Raw genomic sequence first — 18,378 nt, 5'->3', positions numbered from 1 at the left:
GAAGTAATTACCAATAACTTAATCTCCAAACCATTTAATCTATATCGTGGCACACGTCAAGGCTGTCCACTTTCTCCTTTATTATTTGTAATGACTTTGGAACCTTTGGCAATAGCAATTAAATGCAATGCAATAGCAATAGCAATCCCCATCTATAAAGGGAATTGAAATTGCAGGTGTAGAGCATCGGATATCTCTCTACGCAGACGATATTGTTTTATTTTTAACAAAACTTAAAGATTCAATACCAAATCTTAACAAATTGATTAATAAATTTGGAAAATTTTCAGGTTTCAAAGTTAACTATTCAAAGTCATCTATCCTCTTTCTTAATGAACAAGAGAGACAAAATCCAGTAATACAACACCCTTATGAAACTTCTGTAGACGGATTTGGATATTTGGGAATCAAAGTTACTCCACAAGTAAAAAATCTTATCTCAGCCAATTATACTCCTCTGATAACTCAGGTAAACGAAAGTTTGAACAGATGGATGTCTCTTCCTCTCACTACTATTGGAAGGGTGAATACCATTAAAATGAATATTCTCCCTAAATTTCTATATTTGTTTCAGTCAATCCCCCTGACCCCTCCTCCTTCCTTTTTCTCAAATATGAAAAAGGCATTTATTAAATTTATTTGGAATAATAGACGCTCAAGGCTTCGCTTATTACTCCTGCATCTTCCTTATGAACGAGGCGGGCTGCGACTCCCTAATCTTTTTTGGTATTTTAAGGCAGCTCAGCTAAGATCTGCATGTTATTGGTTTGCTGGCTCACCTAGCATTCCATGGATACAGATTGAAAGAAAATGTACAGGCAATTTGAGTCTTGACACATATTTATACTCTGATTCTTTAAAGAAACTCAAACAAAATACATCTAATCCATTTGTGAGAGCCACTATTTTATCATGGCATGAGTCACAGGTTGAGCTGGGAGAAACCCCGGTACTTTCTAAATTCTCTCCCATTTGGGGTAATGCATTATTCGTACCAGGGAAATCAGACAAGGGTATTAAGCTGTGGTTCCAGAAAGGCTTGCAAAAGATATCAGATCTTTATGAAGATAATATATTGATGTCCTTTGAAACCTTAAAGGAAAGATATAAAATTCCTCAGTCTCATTTTTTTAAGTATCTTCAGATCCGTAATTTTATAAGATCTAAAAATCATTCATATCAGTGTCCGACCCTAAGTAGTTTAGAAGAAATTGCAGTTAAAGATCCCAGTGCCAAATACAAAATTTCTACACTATATAGCAAATTTGTTAATGCTTCCAAAGAATCTACAAATCATAAAAGACTGGCTTGGATTGAAGACTTTCAAATAGATATTACAGAAAATGAATGGGAAGAAAGTTGTCTTCAAGCGCAAACATTATCAATCAATACCCGTTTTAAATTAATCCAATATAATTGGGTAATGAGAACATATATAACACCAGAAATGTTAAATAAATTTAATAGAAATATTCTGGACATTTGTGGAAAATGTTTGACTTACAAGGGCACACTGTTCCATTGTGTTTGGCAATGTGAGCACTTGCAATTCTTTTGGAAAGAAATAATTGGTGTAATCTCTAAAACTATTGGTAAAGAAATCCCTGTTTGCCCTAAAATCTGTATCCTTGGTCTTTTCCCACCTGCCTTATCGCTGAAGTCATATGAACAGAAGTTTATAAATCTGTGTCTATTACATGCGAAGCGCCTGATTGCCATTCACTGGAAAAGTACTCATGCTCCATCTTTGTCACTCTGGATTAAGGAAATGTCTTCCTGTATAGCAATGGAAAGGTTGACTTATTCAATCAAACAAAAAATGCACATATTCTACAAGATTTGGGACTTCTTCCTTTATTTTTTAAATAACAGTGCACTGACTGTTTAGTAATCCCAAACAATGTGACTGTTAAAATACACTGTGTTTGTAATGACTAACTTTAATATATTTTCACTGGAATGTATATGTTGAAATGTCAATTTTTTAATGGTATTTATTTTTTATATATTTTTAATTTTTAACAAAATTGCCCTTTTTATTTTTATCTTTAAGTTTATTTTAGTTAATCTTTATTTTTATTTATTTGTTTTTGTATTACTTTCCTCGCATGAGAATGCATTTTTTTATTCTATTCCTTTCTTTTTTTAATTTTTAATTTTTATTTTGAACGTCGGGATGGGGCGGGAGTTCTTTGATTGGTATTTGGTTACAAACACAGTAAGAATGTATCACACCTATCTGAAACAATAAAAGTGTTAAAAAAAAAAAAAAAAAAAGAAAGCCACTCTCCCATAATCTGAGGGAAAGGTGCAGTTTGGATTTGAACCTAGCACCTGCTGTTCCCAAGACAGGTGCTCTGGCCAAATTAGTCTTAAAACTAAAAGAAAAAACCTCTGGATACGATACTTCCAAACGCAGTTTCATCTAAGACAGTGGGGGGGAAGTAGGTGGCAGTTACTTTTCCCCAAAACCACAGGTTGCCGACGAGTCATTCCTCAAGCCCACTAGGCCCTACACCGTTTTCTAATCTCCCTTATTTAAAACAGCTCAATTAAGTCATCGGCTTTATTGTAGAGTACCCCTAGTATCTGAGCCTGCACTGCGCAATGAAAGAAAGAAGCAAAACGGGATGGACAGATGCCTAAAATGTTAGAAACGCACCACACCTTAAGTCAGTGAAGATAAAAAGCAGTGCTTGCGACTCTTGTGGGACTCGAACCCACAACCTTTGAATGGCTCAGCTCACAGCCTAGAAGACCAATGCACTATCCATTGCGCCACAGAGCCTAAGTGCTCTGCTTCCTCTAGAACTGTTGGACAGAAAGCACTTTTTAGTACTCTCTGGCCCATGAAAGAACAGCCATCTGCGGACAAGGCACTGCTGGAATTCAAAGCCAGGATCTCCTGTTTACTAGACAGGCACTTTGACCAACTAAGCCACAGCGCCAAACGACCTTGACACAGGTTAAATGTTTAATTCCAAAAAATAAAAAAAAACTAACAACGGTAGCGCTGCATGTGGGAATGTCTGGACTTGAAATATTAAAGTCCAATTGGTTAGGCATTACCACACTATGCTATATAAAGGCATCGTCCAAAGCCCTCTTGAACGAGCAGCGTTCTTAAGGATTTGAGTGTTGTTAAGAAACCGACTGCTAAACATCCCGCTGCGTAAACACTCGTTACTCTTAACAAAAGCAAACACAAAACCTGTACATTAGGCACTGCTGGGATTTGAACCCAGGATCTCCTGTTTACTAGACAGGCACTTTGACCAACTAAGCCACAGCGCCAACGCTGAATAGGAGGCAAGACGTTTTTGCACACAGAGACCAAAAAAAGACAGCAAGTCTTAAAATGGCAAGCAAAGAGGTTGTTTAACTCTATTTGTCGCACTATTCATTACGCCTCAAAGCTATACAATTTTATAATTCATTCCGGTGAGCTCTATAAAACAAGCACATGCACCACCTGGACTAAGGCGCTGCTGGGATTTGAGCCCAGGATCTCCTGTTTACAAGGCAGGCGCTTTGACCAGCTAAGCCACAGCGCCACAGAAATTCACAGTAAGAGACATTTGCCCGATAACAAAAATCGAAGAAGAAAAAATAATACACAACAAAAACCAGCATGTCAGGATGCAGCAAATGCTGACAAGCCGGACGCGGTCTTTTAGAGTCTGGATGATCATGTCTCAAGCCTGACCATGTCATCCAAACCCAGAGTCAGCTCGGAAAATGGAAATCAGGACAAACATATGCTATCGGCCATTGAAAGAGTTTCAGATCAGAAAGCCACTCTCCCATAATCTGAGGGAAAGGTGCAGTTTGGATTTGAACCTAGCACCTGCTGTTCCCAAGACAGGTGCTCTGGCCAACTTAGTCTTAAAACTAAAAGAAAAAACCTCTAGATACGATACTTCCAAACGCAGTTTCATCTAAGACAGTGGGGGGTAAGCAAAATGTACTGTGCTTTCTACTCAGTTACTTTGCACATGCATAAAGAGGCTCTTGTACGACAAATCCAAAAGGCGTGATCTCAACAATAGGTGGCAGTTACTTTTCCCCAAAACCACAGGTTGCCGACGAGTCATTCCTCAAGCCCACTAGGCCCTACACCGTTTTCTAATCTACTTATTTAAAACAGCTCAATTAAGTCATCGGCTTTATTGTAGAGTACCCCTAGTATCTGAGCCTGCACTGCGCAATGAAAGAAAGAAGCAAAACGGGATGGACAGATGCCTAAAATGTTAGAAACGCACCACACCTTAAGTCAGTGAAGAAAAAGAGCAAAGCTTGCGACTCTGGTGGGACTCGAACCCACAACCTTTGAATGGCTCAGCTCACAGCCTAGAAGTCCAATGCACTATCCATTGCGCCACAGAGCCTAAGTGCTCTGCTTCCTCTAGAACTGTCGGACAGAAAGCACTTTTTAGTACTCTCTGGCCCATGAAAGAACAGCCAACTGCGGACAAGGCACTGCTGGAATTCAAAGCCAGGATCTCCTGTTTACTAGACAGGCACTTTGACCAACTAAGCCACAGCGCCAAACGACCTTGACGCAGGCTAAATGTTTTATTCCAAAAAATAAAAAAAAACTAACAACGGTAGCGCTGCATGTGGGAATGTCTGGACTTGAAATATTAAAGGTTAGGCATTACCACACTATGCTATATAAAGGCATCGTCCAAAGCCCTCTTGAACGAGCAGCGCTCTTAAGGATTTGAATGTTGTTAAGAAACCGACTGCTAAACATCCCGCTGCGTAAGCACTCGTTACTCTTAACAAAAGCAAACACAAAACCTGTACATTAGGCACTGCTGGGATTTGAACCCAGGATCTCCTGTTTACTAGACAGGCGCTTTGACCAACTAAGCCACAGCGCCAACGCTGAACAGAACGCAAGACGTTTTTGCACACAGAGACTAAAAAAAGACAGCAAGTCTTAAAATGGCAAGCAAAGAGGTTGTTTAACTCTATTTGTCGCACTATTCATTACGCCTCAAAGCTATACAATTTTATAGTTCATTCCGGTGAGCTCTATAAAACAAGCACACGCACCACCTGGACTAAGGCGCTGCTGGGATTTGAGCCCAGGATCTCCTGTTTACAAGACAGGCGCTTTGACCAGCTAAGCCACAGCGCCACAGTATTTCACAGTAAGAGACATTTGCCCGATAACAAAAATCGAAGAAGAAAAAATAATACACAACAAAAAGCAGCATGTCAGGATGCAGCAAATGCTGACAAGCCGGACGCGGTCTTTTAGAGTCTGGATTATCATGTCTCAAGCCTGACCATGTCACCCAAACTGTTGGAATATTTATCTCTATTCCAATAGTGTTCAAGAGAAAAGGTCAGGAGAGGTTTTTTTTCAATGACAAAAATATTAGTAATTTATTAGATACAAATGAATAGTTCGATGACAGAGCTCTGGGTTACGTTACCCCAATGCAATACAAGAATTACATTCAAGAGGTTCGCAACTGACTTACATTTCCTGACTCCAGTATATATATACACAACTGATCTTAACAGGTGGAGTTTTGGTTTAACGTCACTTATCAGTCATTCTGCAGTCCCTTGGCTCTTTGCAACCCCTGGACATTACTTCCTCTTTCTTCAACCTTTCTCTGTATACCAGAACTGAACAATTACGTGCATCTTTAATATATTTCACAACTTCTACAAGCATCAGGACAACTTGTGACATGTCTAGACTATAGTTCTGGAACAAAGGCCCCCACCCTCAATTTATTCTTATTCTGCTTTTCCACTTGTCAGCAGTTCTTCTAAAAAGTATGCAGCACAGTAAAAAAGAGGAAGTTTGTCTGGTCAAGACATTTTATAATACAAAAGAGAAAGATTGATTAATCTGTTTTTAGTCTAAACATTTTTCTAATAAAAAAAATAATAAAAAGAATAAAAATAAAAATAAATTCCTTTTCTCCAACAATTCCCCTTTTCTGCTCCTCTCTGGAGCAGACAAAAACAAAATCAGATAATCAAATCCCCACAAAAATGTCCAATTGTCATTACTGCAGGCCTTTGCCTAAATCCCTGTTTTACCTCTGATTCAAAACAATCTTTAACATCCTAGTGCTTCTTCATTATGTTAAATAATGCCCAAAAACCCTTTTAACTCAATTTCTTTAACTTTTCTGGATTCAGTTTATAATTTTCACACTCTTGGTTCTCCTCTTCGGTGGTGCAGTCTCTTCCCTCTTGAAGTCACTCCGATATCTTCTTTTGCTAAGGATTATACTTGCTATATTCAGGCTTATTAATCCCAACACTCTTATTAACTTCCAATTATCCCATAATAAAAATGTTCCATTCTCATACACTTTATCAATAAAGGTAATTAATTTTTTCTTCTTCTTCTTCCCCACCAAAATTAAAATAAGAATGAGAATAATAAAAATGTTAATAAAATTTAAAAACTCCAACATTTAAAAAATAAAATCTGATCAAAAGGAAATGCACTCCCATTGAAAATCCCACAGTATGAATAAAATCTAAGATCAACACTTGTGAAAATATGATTGGAATTAGAAATTCAAAATTCTAACAACATAATTCAAATCAGCAATTCACTAATACAAATTATAATCCCCCTGCTTAGTTCAGACTGAAGTTCAACATTTTTAAGTGATTATTGAACCAAAATTACAATTGAGATTTAGGATGAAAAATCAACAGCTTCAAAGTAGGATTAAACTAACCAATTATTAAAATGAAAAGTTCAGAACTAAATCATAACAAGGTTATTAAACTAACAACTCAGACTTGTCACCAAATTTTAAAACCAAAATTCAAACATATTTAAACTAGAGATTTTTTTCTCTCAATGTCTTAAAATAGGAAAATCAATAACACAACAATGTGATTAAAATAAAATAAAAATCTTAAGAATCTCTGCAAACAAAAGGTTCAAAAACAACAATGGCTTAAAATAAAAATCTTAAAATGTCTTCAAATTAAAGATTTAAAAACAACAATGGCTCAAACTAAAATAATCTTTAAAAATGTGTTCAAATAAAAGAATTTTAAAATCGTCTTCAAATAAAAGAATCTTAAACTCATAAGAATGTGTTTAAAATAAAATAATCTTAAAAATGTCTTAAAATAAAAGATTCAAAAAGCATCTTAAAATAAAAGATTTTTGCATTGAAAATGAAAAATATAAAAGCATTGAATGTCTTAAAATAAAAGATTATGAAAAAACATACAAATGTCTTAAAATAATAGAACATTAGAAAGGTATTAAAATAAAAGATAAAAAGCATAAAAAATTCTTAAAATAAAGTATAATAAAAAAACATTAAGAATGTCTTCCCATAAAAGATAAAAAATATGTCTAAAATAAAAGAATAAAAATAATTCAAAAAATTCCAAAAAACTAACGTGTGTAAAATAAAATAATTTTAAAATGTAATTGTGTTTCATTTTATTTTTTCTCAATTTTCTCCAATCTAATTGGTCCAATTCATTCATTCATTCATTCATTCATTCATTTTCTTTAAGGCTTAGTTCCTTTATTAATCTGGGGTCACCACCGTCAGTAAAATGAACCGCCAACTTATCCAACATATGTTTTACACAGTGGATGCCCTTCCAGCTGCAACCCATCTCTGGGAAACGTCCATACACACTTAATCACACACTTTCTGTCAGATTGTCATATGCTAGTAAATCAGTCTTTTTTTCTCTTTCTATTTTAGAATTTAACATGGTTTTTGGTTCCCCTTTTTGTGTTGGCCTGTATCTAATATACAGTTGGCCTCATGCATTGGTGTTGCAGCGTGTTCAGCTCCCACACCAATACATGCTTACACACTCCAATTAGATATCAGATATCCCCTTTTTGTGTTTTATCCCCCTTTCGGCCTGGGCCTAGCTCCAGACCGTTTTTACACCCCTATGTTAACTTTCAAGTTACTCTGGCCAGCCTCACACCTTCAGCAACCTGTTTAGAAAACATCGGGAATAAGATTGTTAATTTGTCATTATATAATCTCTACATAAGTAAGCTACTGCACGTCCAAACTGCACCAGGCCCCCAAAACTGCAGTCCTGTAAACAATGCAAAAGTCATTAATTCCATTGTTTTGTTCCATAACAAACTAATACCCCTCAACATGATTTTTATCCAATTCAGTTTGGTCTGTGCACAGAATTTTGCCAATTGTGTTTAAATTTGTATCAATTTTCTCTACCTTTCCCTGTAATTATTAGTCTTACACCATCCCTAAATTCATGCTTCCGGCCCATTACTTGCTGCAATTTCAAATATTCATTATTTCAGCGTTTATCATTATCCAATCTAATTCTTACTCAACATCTATTTGTTTCTAAATCGTCTTTCATTAAACACTTCATCACTGTCTAACTGTCCTCTATGCTTGCTGGCCACTCCTCTAGCCATTCACTATAGCTGTCAATCATGACTAGCAGATATATTTTTATTCACCTGTTCTCCCATATCTCTATAATCAATTATAACCTCACCCTCATTCTTCTCTTGCAGTTTCTGATATCTCTAAATATAATTAAAGTCTATAATTCATATTAGTCTTATTACCATGTGTAATACATTCACCAGTTTACAGTTATTTGAAATGGCTTATTTATTTAGTGATCTGACTTTTCCTAATATTGAGGCGTGTCATCTAATCACCTATAATTTTTACTTCCTTTAAATCTATTTCCATGGAAATGTCATAACACCTATTTCATTTTAATCAATTAGGTGTCTACTCTTTTTCTGCAAGTAAAATTTCATCAACATGCTTAATCAACACCACTCTCTCTGATAATTCAAAAATCAATCACTTTACATTTTTTATCAGTATGACCATATTTCTGCATACACTATTAACCTCAGCTTTAAAATCTATTCTCCTTAATTGCTTCTAAATCATAAACTAAACACAATCTTCTTTTGTTTGTTGCTTTCTTGTAAAATTGTATTCAAATTAAATTAGTCACATCTATGTTTATAACTCAGTTAAAATTTAGCTTAAATAAAATTTCTAAAACAGATTCCATATGACCTTGTCTAGGTGTTTCTCTTAATTGCTCAACGACATACTACCTCTTCACTACGCTGACTAATTTTATAATCCTCCATTTAAGTATTTCACTAATAATCAATCAGTTTTTGAATTTGACACTACTTTTGATAATTCATTTTCTCAACTATTTATTACTTAGTTTGTTCTACTCATTTTTATGATTTTCCTTTTGGCTACTAATTAGTTCTACGTCATTTCGGTTCAACTAGTTGCCCATACAATCTTGATATACTTTTATAAGCTAACCAAAACTCACTAAATTTTCTTATTTGTTTCTTTCAGCTGTATTTTGACTTCATCATCAAACTTCTTCACATGGTTATATGTGAAAGAAAATCTGTTTTCTTAAACTCTCTTATTATGTTTTAATTCTTTTATCAGATTAGAACTATTAATTTTTACCCGATGACGTGAGTTCAATTTTTCATGTTTCAATTTCTTCTTTACGCATAAAAAAATTTTCTGTTACCAACCTTTTCTAGTTTTTAATATGCCATCTTAATTTAGATGATTCAACATAATATTTTGCTTTTAGTAAATCTTTACTTAAATAATCAATTCCATCAAAATTTATAATTCAAATTACTTCTTCAGTTACCAATAGTTGTTTCTTCTTCTTTAGTTACCACCATACATTGTACTTCCTCCTATATCCTGTTCCTGCCCTGTATCAGTAAACCTATGAAAATTTGCAAAAATAGTTAAATATCATTTCAACCTTATGGATTTAGAGATTCATTGTATATTTTCCTTTAAGTCTTTTTCTTAGTTATTATTTTCATAACAAAACTTTAATAAATTCTGTCTCTTTCATATTACCAAATTTTTTGAACAGCGGTTGGGGGGGGGGTTGTTGCGCGCGTACTGAAGAGTGGTGTTGTCGCGGGCGTTCAGATCAGCTGTCTTGTCGCGCGCGTACTCAAGAGCGGTGTTTTCGCGCGCCTACAGAAGGGTTAGGGCTGGACCGAGGGTGTACCGCGTCGCGGGGGCACTTCTGATCATTTTGGAAGGGCACTTTCTATCCAAGACTAAAAAGGTCATGTGCACTGCACAGGTTGAGCACTGTGTGTGCACGTGCCTGCTTGACAGCACCCTGCCTCTTACTTTACCCACAAGTTCTTTTTTCTGAGTGTCTGATCTCCAGACATAATTAGCAGTTTGCTGTGGTCAGGTTTGGAGGAGCCCACATTTCTGAGGCGGACCACTGATCTTTCACAGTGCCCCTCAATACTCGGATGCTCTAGGCCTTTCAAGCATCACTGCTCCACTCCACAACCATCTCACTCAACACCTGCCTACCTGTACAGGTGCCTAGTCTTCTGCGACAAAATTCCTGGCTTAGGTCGCTCCCGCTGGCCAACGAGAGTCTTACTCGTCTTTGGAATAATGTCTCTTGGAGACCAGTTACTGCTCTTCTCCACTGCAACCTCCTTCTAAGTTTTCCTTCAGAACTTGGTATCTCTGATGTTAGGGAAACATGCACTCAAGAACCATGTGAGCCATTGAGACCACATTCTAGAGTCTAACCAATGAGACAGGTTTTATTAAGTTTAAACTCAATTTGACCCCCAATAATAGTTTTAAGTAAAGTTTGGCATCTTCACTCCCATCCACTCAGCACTATGGTCTGCTTAGTCTGCAGGCAAAGCTGTAGGGCACTACGATGGTGGAGACTAAAAAACAAGACACAGTTGGGTTATTATTCATAAAACACAAATTATGACATGGCCTACCATGTGGTATAATTGTTCAACATTATTGCTATATCTCAGGGTTCATATTAGGCCTTGACCCCTCATGTTTGTTTAATATATAATTTTATATCTGAAATGCAATGTTTAATTATCGATTTCTTTCTTGGTGTTTATCATTTTAAATATAGAAAATTTGAACTCACTTCATCTTGTTCATTAACATCCACTAAGTGTTCATGATTTTTCTTTGACCCTAGATGATGGCTTAGATAGTCTTATGCAGCTGACTTTCATAGATGAAAACAGCCAGTGTAAGCCATAACAATTTTTTAAAATCATTATTATTACTAATATTATTATTCTATTTAGTTTTTGCACCTAAACTCAGTCTTGTCCTCTCACATCAAATCTCAGTTCCTCAAAGTGTCACTTCCTCAAAGTGTTACAAGTGCAACTATTTTTCTAGTTTCTATCTCATCGGTTTAATGTCTCTGTCTTTCTCTCTCTCTATGTATATAATATTTTTCAAACATATTTCAATATATTTTAAACATATCTTCTTCTTCTTTTTCTTATCAAACCATAACTTGGATTTCTTTAATTCTAAGCTTTTACGTTTTTCTTATCCATATTTTTTGTATTATCTTCCTTACATATTTGCTCATTAACTCGTCAGTTGATAAATTTTAAACTGTCACATTTTCTTCTAATTTTTCTCTTCATCGACCAGAGACTTATGCCAATTTTATCTCTTTGCTGTTTAACAGCTCATCTCGAAGTCATTTTCCTCATTTTTCCTCAAATGTATTTATTGTAATGTTTCTTTAATAGCTGGTCTTTATGTTGTATTTTAATTTCTCTTTATTTTTCCTATTAGTATTATTAATTTATTTGTTCTTATTGTTCTATTCAACAACTACTGGTCTATTGTTTTAGTCATCCTCCTCTATTTAGTGAATTCATTTCTTTATTAATATATTCATTCGTATAGCTTCAAATTCCCTTTCAACAAATATAACTGTATTAAGCATATTTCCCATTATTTCTTTATTTCACTTGTCTTTTTTATACCGCATTGTAATTGATCTGTTTATTTTGTAACTGATACTATATCCCTAATTATTATATCACAGTCTATCATTATTTAATCAAAACAACTTTTTATACTCTTTTAATATAATTTACTCCTTCTGCCCCTACTTCAACTGCTTCTTCCTCATAAAAAGGAGTGGCTCCTTTTTTCTGACTTCCATATTGTTGTCAGTCTGTCTAAGATTGTCTGCCTGAGCACTTCCTCTTTTTTTCTCCCCTCATCTGTCTTTCTACAGCCGTTCCAACAAATGCCAAAATCATGCCACATTACAAATTCCAACTAATTTTTTCCATTTCTTACTGCCACAACATCCTTATGGCCCCCTTTTGCTATGTTATTAACTTTGTAAAACCCCAATTCTCTGTTTCTCAAGATTGTAGCCAATTTTACTGTTCAATCATTGCTCCACTCATTTTCACATTTAAGCTTCTCATATATTGTTTCTCATTTCTTTTTCTAATAATTTTCCATAGTTCCAACCATTTACCACTCGTCCCATTGAATTTTTAATTTTGTCTGGGACATTTTCCATATTGCTCACATTCTTAATCGAATTACTTATGCATTTTTCACACCTCCACTTCCTCAAATTTACAGAGTGTTTTTTTTTTGTTCACACACACTAATGAACTTCTGTATGTTGCATTTACTGCACATACACAATCAAAATATATATATTTATCCTCCTCAAACAATCAAATTTTCACCTGCAAACTTTTTGCACTTTCCCAATTACTGAACTTTCACAATTCTAAATGACATTTAATTGAATATCATATACGCTTATATACAGCCGGCTAAATAACTATACACTATGCTTATTTCAACTGTTAGTTACTAACGCAACAGACAAACATTTAAATAAAATAGAATGCGTGCTCTACACAAGTCTAAATTTCTTTTTATATTTACATTCGCCTTCCACAGTTGAATTTCCTGTGTCTGTCTAATCGACCACACCTTAACAGTGTCGACTTTTCTCTGTATTTTCTACAGCGTCACACCTTTTCAGTGAAGCAAATCATCCACTCACAGTCACAACCTCGGTGACTAAACTGTCCCTATTTTTTAGATTATTTACAATCTGATCCTATAGCTGTCTTTAACGCTTGGACCTACTAAAACGTTGGGGCTTGCACCCGGACTGTTCGGGACCACCTGTCGGTTCGTCCGCTGGACTCCCGCCCTTATAGTCCAAAGAATTCAGGTGAATCGTCAAACACCTGTTCAATTAAAATCACAGTATTCAGTACTCGGTAGTCACCTGAACAATACACCCTAGGATGGTATTTTATTTAATTCCGTGTAAGAAGCACAGACCTCGTCTGATCTTTCCTTCTACCAAAGAAGCAAAAACAGTCAAAGTGTATCAACTTATGTTCTGATTTACTTAGTGAATGCAATATGACGAAACCGTAATAATACCCGAAGCGGCAGTTACCCCAGGCTGCCCCACAACTCTATACTAATGCAGTTACCCCTGACTGCCTCACAACTCTATACTAATGCAGTTACCCCTGACTGCCTCAAAACTCTATACTCACGTATCCTAATATTTACAAACCGGTTAACACTTAAAGCAAATATACATTTAAATTCATCAAATTATTCAAATGCTTATACTTTTAACTACATCAATCCTACATATCACATGACATCATTTAATTTAGATTAGGCCAATTGCAGAAGTTTGATGTAACAGGTTTTCTGCTTACCTTATTTTTTCGGCGCCGATGATGTCAATGCAATACGACAGATCAATAACTTCCTCTCCCCCTTTTCCACGTCGGAGGTCACCAAATTGTTGGAATATCTATCTCTATTCCATGCGTGTTCAAGAGAAAAGGTCTGGAGAGGTTTTTCTTCAATGTCAAAAATCGTAACAATTTATTGGATACAAATGAATAATTCGATGACAGAGCTCTGGGTTACATTACCCCAATGCAATACAAGAATTACATTCAAGAGGTTCGCAACTAACATACATTTCCTGACTTCACCATACATACACAACCGATCTTAACAGGTGGAGTTTTGGTGTAACGTCACTTGTCAGTCATTGTTCAGTTTTAACACCTCTATTCAGACAGGAAGTTTCTGCAGAGCTGAATTTAATTTTGGACCCGCATCTATCTACTTCTGCAAAAATGCTAATTAGTATGCACAGCACTCACCCACAACATTAGAAGTTCAGTTAATATATGACCCTTACATGACCAATACAAATAATTGTTTGATTAAAAGAAAAGAGACAAAAAATAATAAAAATTGGTTCCTATTATCCAAAAATATCGTTAACAGATTTATTCATGTCAAGCAGTGCGTGCAGGGCCGGTGGGCGCTCTGTGTATCTTTTGGACACTCCGTTATGTTATAAAAATTTATTTTCTTGAGATATCGGGACGAGACATATTTTCCTCACGCTTGCATTTATACTGTTGATTTCAAATGCAATTAATATGTTTGTATAAAACTTGTAGTAATGATGCTTATGATTGGTGGGTGCGACTACATTTTTGCTGATGCGCCTACATTTTTAAAGTTATGAGTACCGGTGCTACCAAGCAAAAAGGTTAATTTCGAGCCCTGCTAATGGGTGATGCTAGTGGGTTGCACCTTATCTCACAGCAAGAAGTACAGGTGAATTGAGTATGATAAAATTGACTGTAGTGTATGAATCTCTGAATAAGTGAGTGTGCTTCCTAGTGATGGGTTGTTGTTGGAAGGGCATCTGCTGTGCAAAACATACGCTGGATAAGTTGGCGGTTCATTCCACTGTGGAAACCCCAGATTACAGTTTTTTTCATTTGTTTTGCCACAAATTTCAGAACCCTGTTATCAATTTTCAAAACTCGAAACATTTACTACTTTAAACACAGACTCTCTAGTGTTCAATACTCTGCATGCTGCATTTATTTCCTTTAAGAAGTCTTGCATTTGAAGGATCATTGGTTCACATAATCCTGTTATCATATAAATACTACAGGAACAAACTTTAGATCACCAGCAAACAAGATGCACATTGTTACAATGAACAATCTTTTACAGTCATTTTTGTTTAAAATATATGATACAGGTTTCATAATGGTTTATACATAAGTGTAGAGGGAACAGTACAGACAGTGGATACACTAAACTAAGTTTATTCCAATGCAATCTCATGGCAATTCGTAACTTTTTGATTTAGTGGCTAATTCTCATTCCATCATAATGTAGGTTTACTGTCATTTTTTTCTCACTGCAAGTCCCCATATAGAAAGCTGATATATGGCATGATATATGGCAACATATGGAAATTACAACTGGTCTCGACATACTGTATTTAAAATCTCATAATAGTCAATAATTTGTCAAAATCCCTGTTTACGTTTTTTTCAGCCATATCACGTGTGTGTGTGTGTGTGTGTGTTTGTATGTGTGTGCATAAAGAGGCTCTTGTACAGCAAATCCAAAAGGCTTGATCTCAACAATAGCTGATAGTCACTTTTGCACTTTTGCTGAAACTTGATTCCAGGGTTTCCTGTTTACAAGACAGGCACTTTGACCAACTAAGCTACAGCGCCAAACAACCTTGACAGGGGCTAATTTTTTTAATTGAAAAAAGAAAAAATAACTAACAACTGTAGCACTGCATGCACTCTTAACAAAAAGCCACCCTGGCACCTGCACATTAGGCAGTGCTGGGATTTGAACCCAGGATCTCCTGTTTACGAGTCAGGCGCGTTGACCAACTAAGTCACAGCGCCAACCCTGAAAAGCAGGCAAGACGTATTTGCACACAGAGACTTAAAAAAGACAGCGAGTCTAAAAATGGCAAGCAAAGAGGTTGTTTAACTCTATTTGTCACAGTATTCATTACGCCTCAAAGCTATACAATTTTATAAATCATTCCGGTAAGCTCTATAAAACATTCACACGCACCACCTGGCCCAAGGCGCTGCTGGGATTTGAGCCCAGGACATCCTGTTTACAAGACAGGCGCTTTGACCAGCTAAGACACAGCACCACAGAAATTCACAGTAAGAGACATTTGCCCGATAACAAAAATTGAAGAAGAAAAATAATACACAACAAAAACCAGCATATCAGGTTGCAGAAAATGCTGAAAAGACGGACGCGGTCTTTTAGAGTCTGGATGATCATGTCTCAAACCTGACCGGTAACCTGGCCTCTGTTCAAGATCAAAGCAAAAAATGTGTGAATTTATTTTTATTTAATCTATCCTTTATCATGTGTAAAGTGTTTTTTGGAACCTCCAGTTTCATTACATCCAAACCCAGAGTCAGCTCGGAAAATGGAAATCAGGACAAACATATGCTATCGGCCATTGAAAGAGTTTCAGATCAGAAAGCCACTCTCCCATAATCTGAGGCAAAGGTGCAGTTTGGATTTGAACCTAGCACCTGCTGTTCCCAAGACAGGTGCTCTGGCCAACTTAGTCTTAACACTAAAAGAAAAAACCTCTGAATACAATACTTCCAAATGCAGTTTCATCTAAGACAGTGGGGGGAAGCAAAAATTACTGTGCTTTCTACTCAGTTACTTTGCACATGCATAAAGAGGCTCTTGTACAACAAATCCAAAAGGCTTGATCTCAACAATAGGTGGCAGTTACTTTTCCCCAAAACCACAGATGCCTTTGAGTCATTCCTCAAGCCCACTAGGCCCTACACTGTTTTCTAATCTCCCTTATTTAAAACAGCTCAATTAAGTCATCGGCTTTATTGTAGAGTACCCCTAGTATCTGAGCCTGCACTGCGCAATGAAAGAAAGAAGCAAAACGGGATGGACAGATTCCTAAAATGTTTGAAACGCACCACACCTTAAGTCAGTGAAGAAAAAGAGCCAGGCTTGCGACTCTGGTGGTACTCGAACCCAGAACCTTTGCATGGCTCAACTCACAGCCTAGAAGTCCAATGCACTATCCATTGCGTCACAGAGCCTGAGTGCTCTGCTGCCTCTAGCACTGTTGCACAGAAAGCACTTTTTAGTACTCTCTGGCCCATAAAAGAATGGCCAACTGCTGACAAGGCACTGCTGGGATTCGAACCAAGGATCTCCTGTTTACTAGACAGGCGCTTTGACCAACTAAGCCACAGCGTCAAACAACCCTGACAGGGGCTAATTGTTTAATTGGAAAAAAGAAAAAAAAACTAACAACGGTAGCGCTGCATGTGTAAATGTCTGGACTTGAAATATTAAAGTCCAATTGGTTAGGCAATACCACACTATGCTATATAAAGCCATCGTCCAAAGCCCTCTTGAACAAGCAGCGTTCTTAAGGATTTGAGTTTTGTTAGGAAACCAACTGCTAAACATCCCGCTGCGTAAACACTCGTTACTCTTAACAAAAAGCAACCGAGGCACCTGTACATTAGGCACTGCTGGGATTTGAACTCAGGATCTTTTGTTTACGCGACAGGCGCTTTGACCAACTAAGCCACAGCGCCAATGCCAAAAAAGAAGGCAAGACGTTTTTGCACACAGAGGTTGTTTAACTCTATTTGTCGCACTTTTCATTACGCCTCAAAGCTATACAATTTTATAATTCATTCCGGTAAGCTCTATAAAACACACACATGCACCACCTGGACTATGGCGCTGCCGGGATTTGAGCCCACGATCTCATGTTCACAAGACAGGTGCTTTGACCAGCTAAGCCACATCGCCAGAAAAATTCACTGTAAGAGACATTTGCCCGGTAACAAAAATTGAAGAAGAAAAAATAATACACAACAAAAACCAGCATGTCAGGATGCAGAAAATGCTGACAAGACAGACGCAGTCTTTTAGAGTCTGGATGATCATGTCTCAAACCTGACCGGTGTAGTGGCAATTTCTTTAAAGAGGTGCTCTCTGTGGTCAAGAAACAAAGTCTTACCCGGGATGTCTTTTTAAAGTTTTATTCTTTGCAAAGAAGGTCACAGTCATACAGCAACAACAGTTTCTGCAGAGTGAGACACAGAAGTCAAGTGTGTTCACCCTTTTATCTGGTTTTTACTGCTTACAAGGTCAAACCCTAATAATGCCCATTCTGACGACAGTTTCTACAGAATGAGACACTGAAACAAAGTGTGTTCACTGTTTACATTTACATTTAGTCATTTAGCAGACGCTTTTATCCAAAGCGACTTACAAATGAGGACAAGGAAGCAATTTACACAACTAAGAGCAACAATGAATAAGTGCTATAGGCAAGTTTCAGTCAGGTCTGTAAAGTCTAAGAAGTGAAGTATTATTAGTATTCAAATTTTTTAGAATTTTTTTTTTTTTTTTTTTTTTTTTTTTGGGTACAGTTAGTGTGATATCCAGAGAGGCAATTGCAGATTAGGAAGTGAAATGGAGACTAATAGGTGAGTTTTTAGTTGTTTCTTGAAAATAGCGAGTGACTCTGCTGTTCTGATGCAGTTAGGGAGTTCATTCCACCAACTGGGCAGATTGAGCGTGAGCGTTCGCGAAAGTGATTTCTTCCCTCTTTGGGATGGAACCACGAGGCGACGTTCATTCACAGAAC

General features: G+C 36.6%; 5 non-coding genes across 5 annotated transcripts; all 5 read right to left on the bottom strand.

Moving 5' to 3' along the window:
• Nucleotides 1–3,220: 3,220 nt before the first annotated feature.
• Nucleotides 3,221–3,294, bottom strand: trnat-agu (transfer RNA threonine (anticodon AGU)). The gene has a single exon. It is a non-coding gene; the product is annotated as a tRNA-Thr (tRNA).
• A 186-nt stretch (nt 3,295–3,480) lies between these two features.
• Nucleotides 3,481–3,554, bottom strand: trnat-ugu (transfer RNA threonine (anticodon UGU)). Its single transcript has one exon. It is a non-coding gene; the product is annotated as a tRNA-Thr (tRNA).
• A 745-nt stretch (nt 3,555–4,299) lies between these two features.
• Nucleotides 4,300–4,388, bottom strand: trnar-ucu (transfer RNA arginine (anticodon UCU)). Its single transcript is given in 2 exon segments — nt 4,300–4,335; nt 4,352–4,388. It is a non-coding gene; the product is annotated as a tRNA-Arg (tRNA).
• Nucleotides 4,389–4,812: 424 nt separating this feature from the next.
• Nucleotides 4,813–4,886, bottom strand: trnat-agu (transfer RNA threonine (anticodon AGU)). Its single transcript has one exon. It is a non-coding gene; the product is annotated as a tRNA-Thr (tRNA).
• A 186-nt stretch (nt 4,887–5,072) lies between these two features.
• On the bottom strand, nt 5,073–5,146 carry trnat-ugu (transfer RNA threonine (anticodon UGU)). Its single transcript has one exon. It is a non-coding gene; the product is annotated as a tRNA-Thr (tRNA).
• Nucleotides 5,147–18,378: the final 13,232 nt, after the last annotated feature.

This window comes from Danio rerio, chromosome 4 (assembly GCF_052040795.2).
Source record: "Danio rerio strain M-AB ecotype USA chromosome 4, GRCz13ab, whole genome shotgun sequence".
NCBI lineage: Eukaryota > Metazoa > Chordata > Actinopteri > Cypriniformes > Danionidae > Danio > Danio rerio.
Note: the sequence above shows the minus strand (reverse complement) of the source record. Positions and strands in the feature narration are given on the sequence as shown.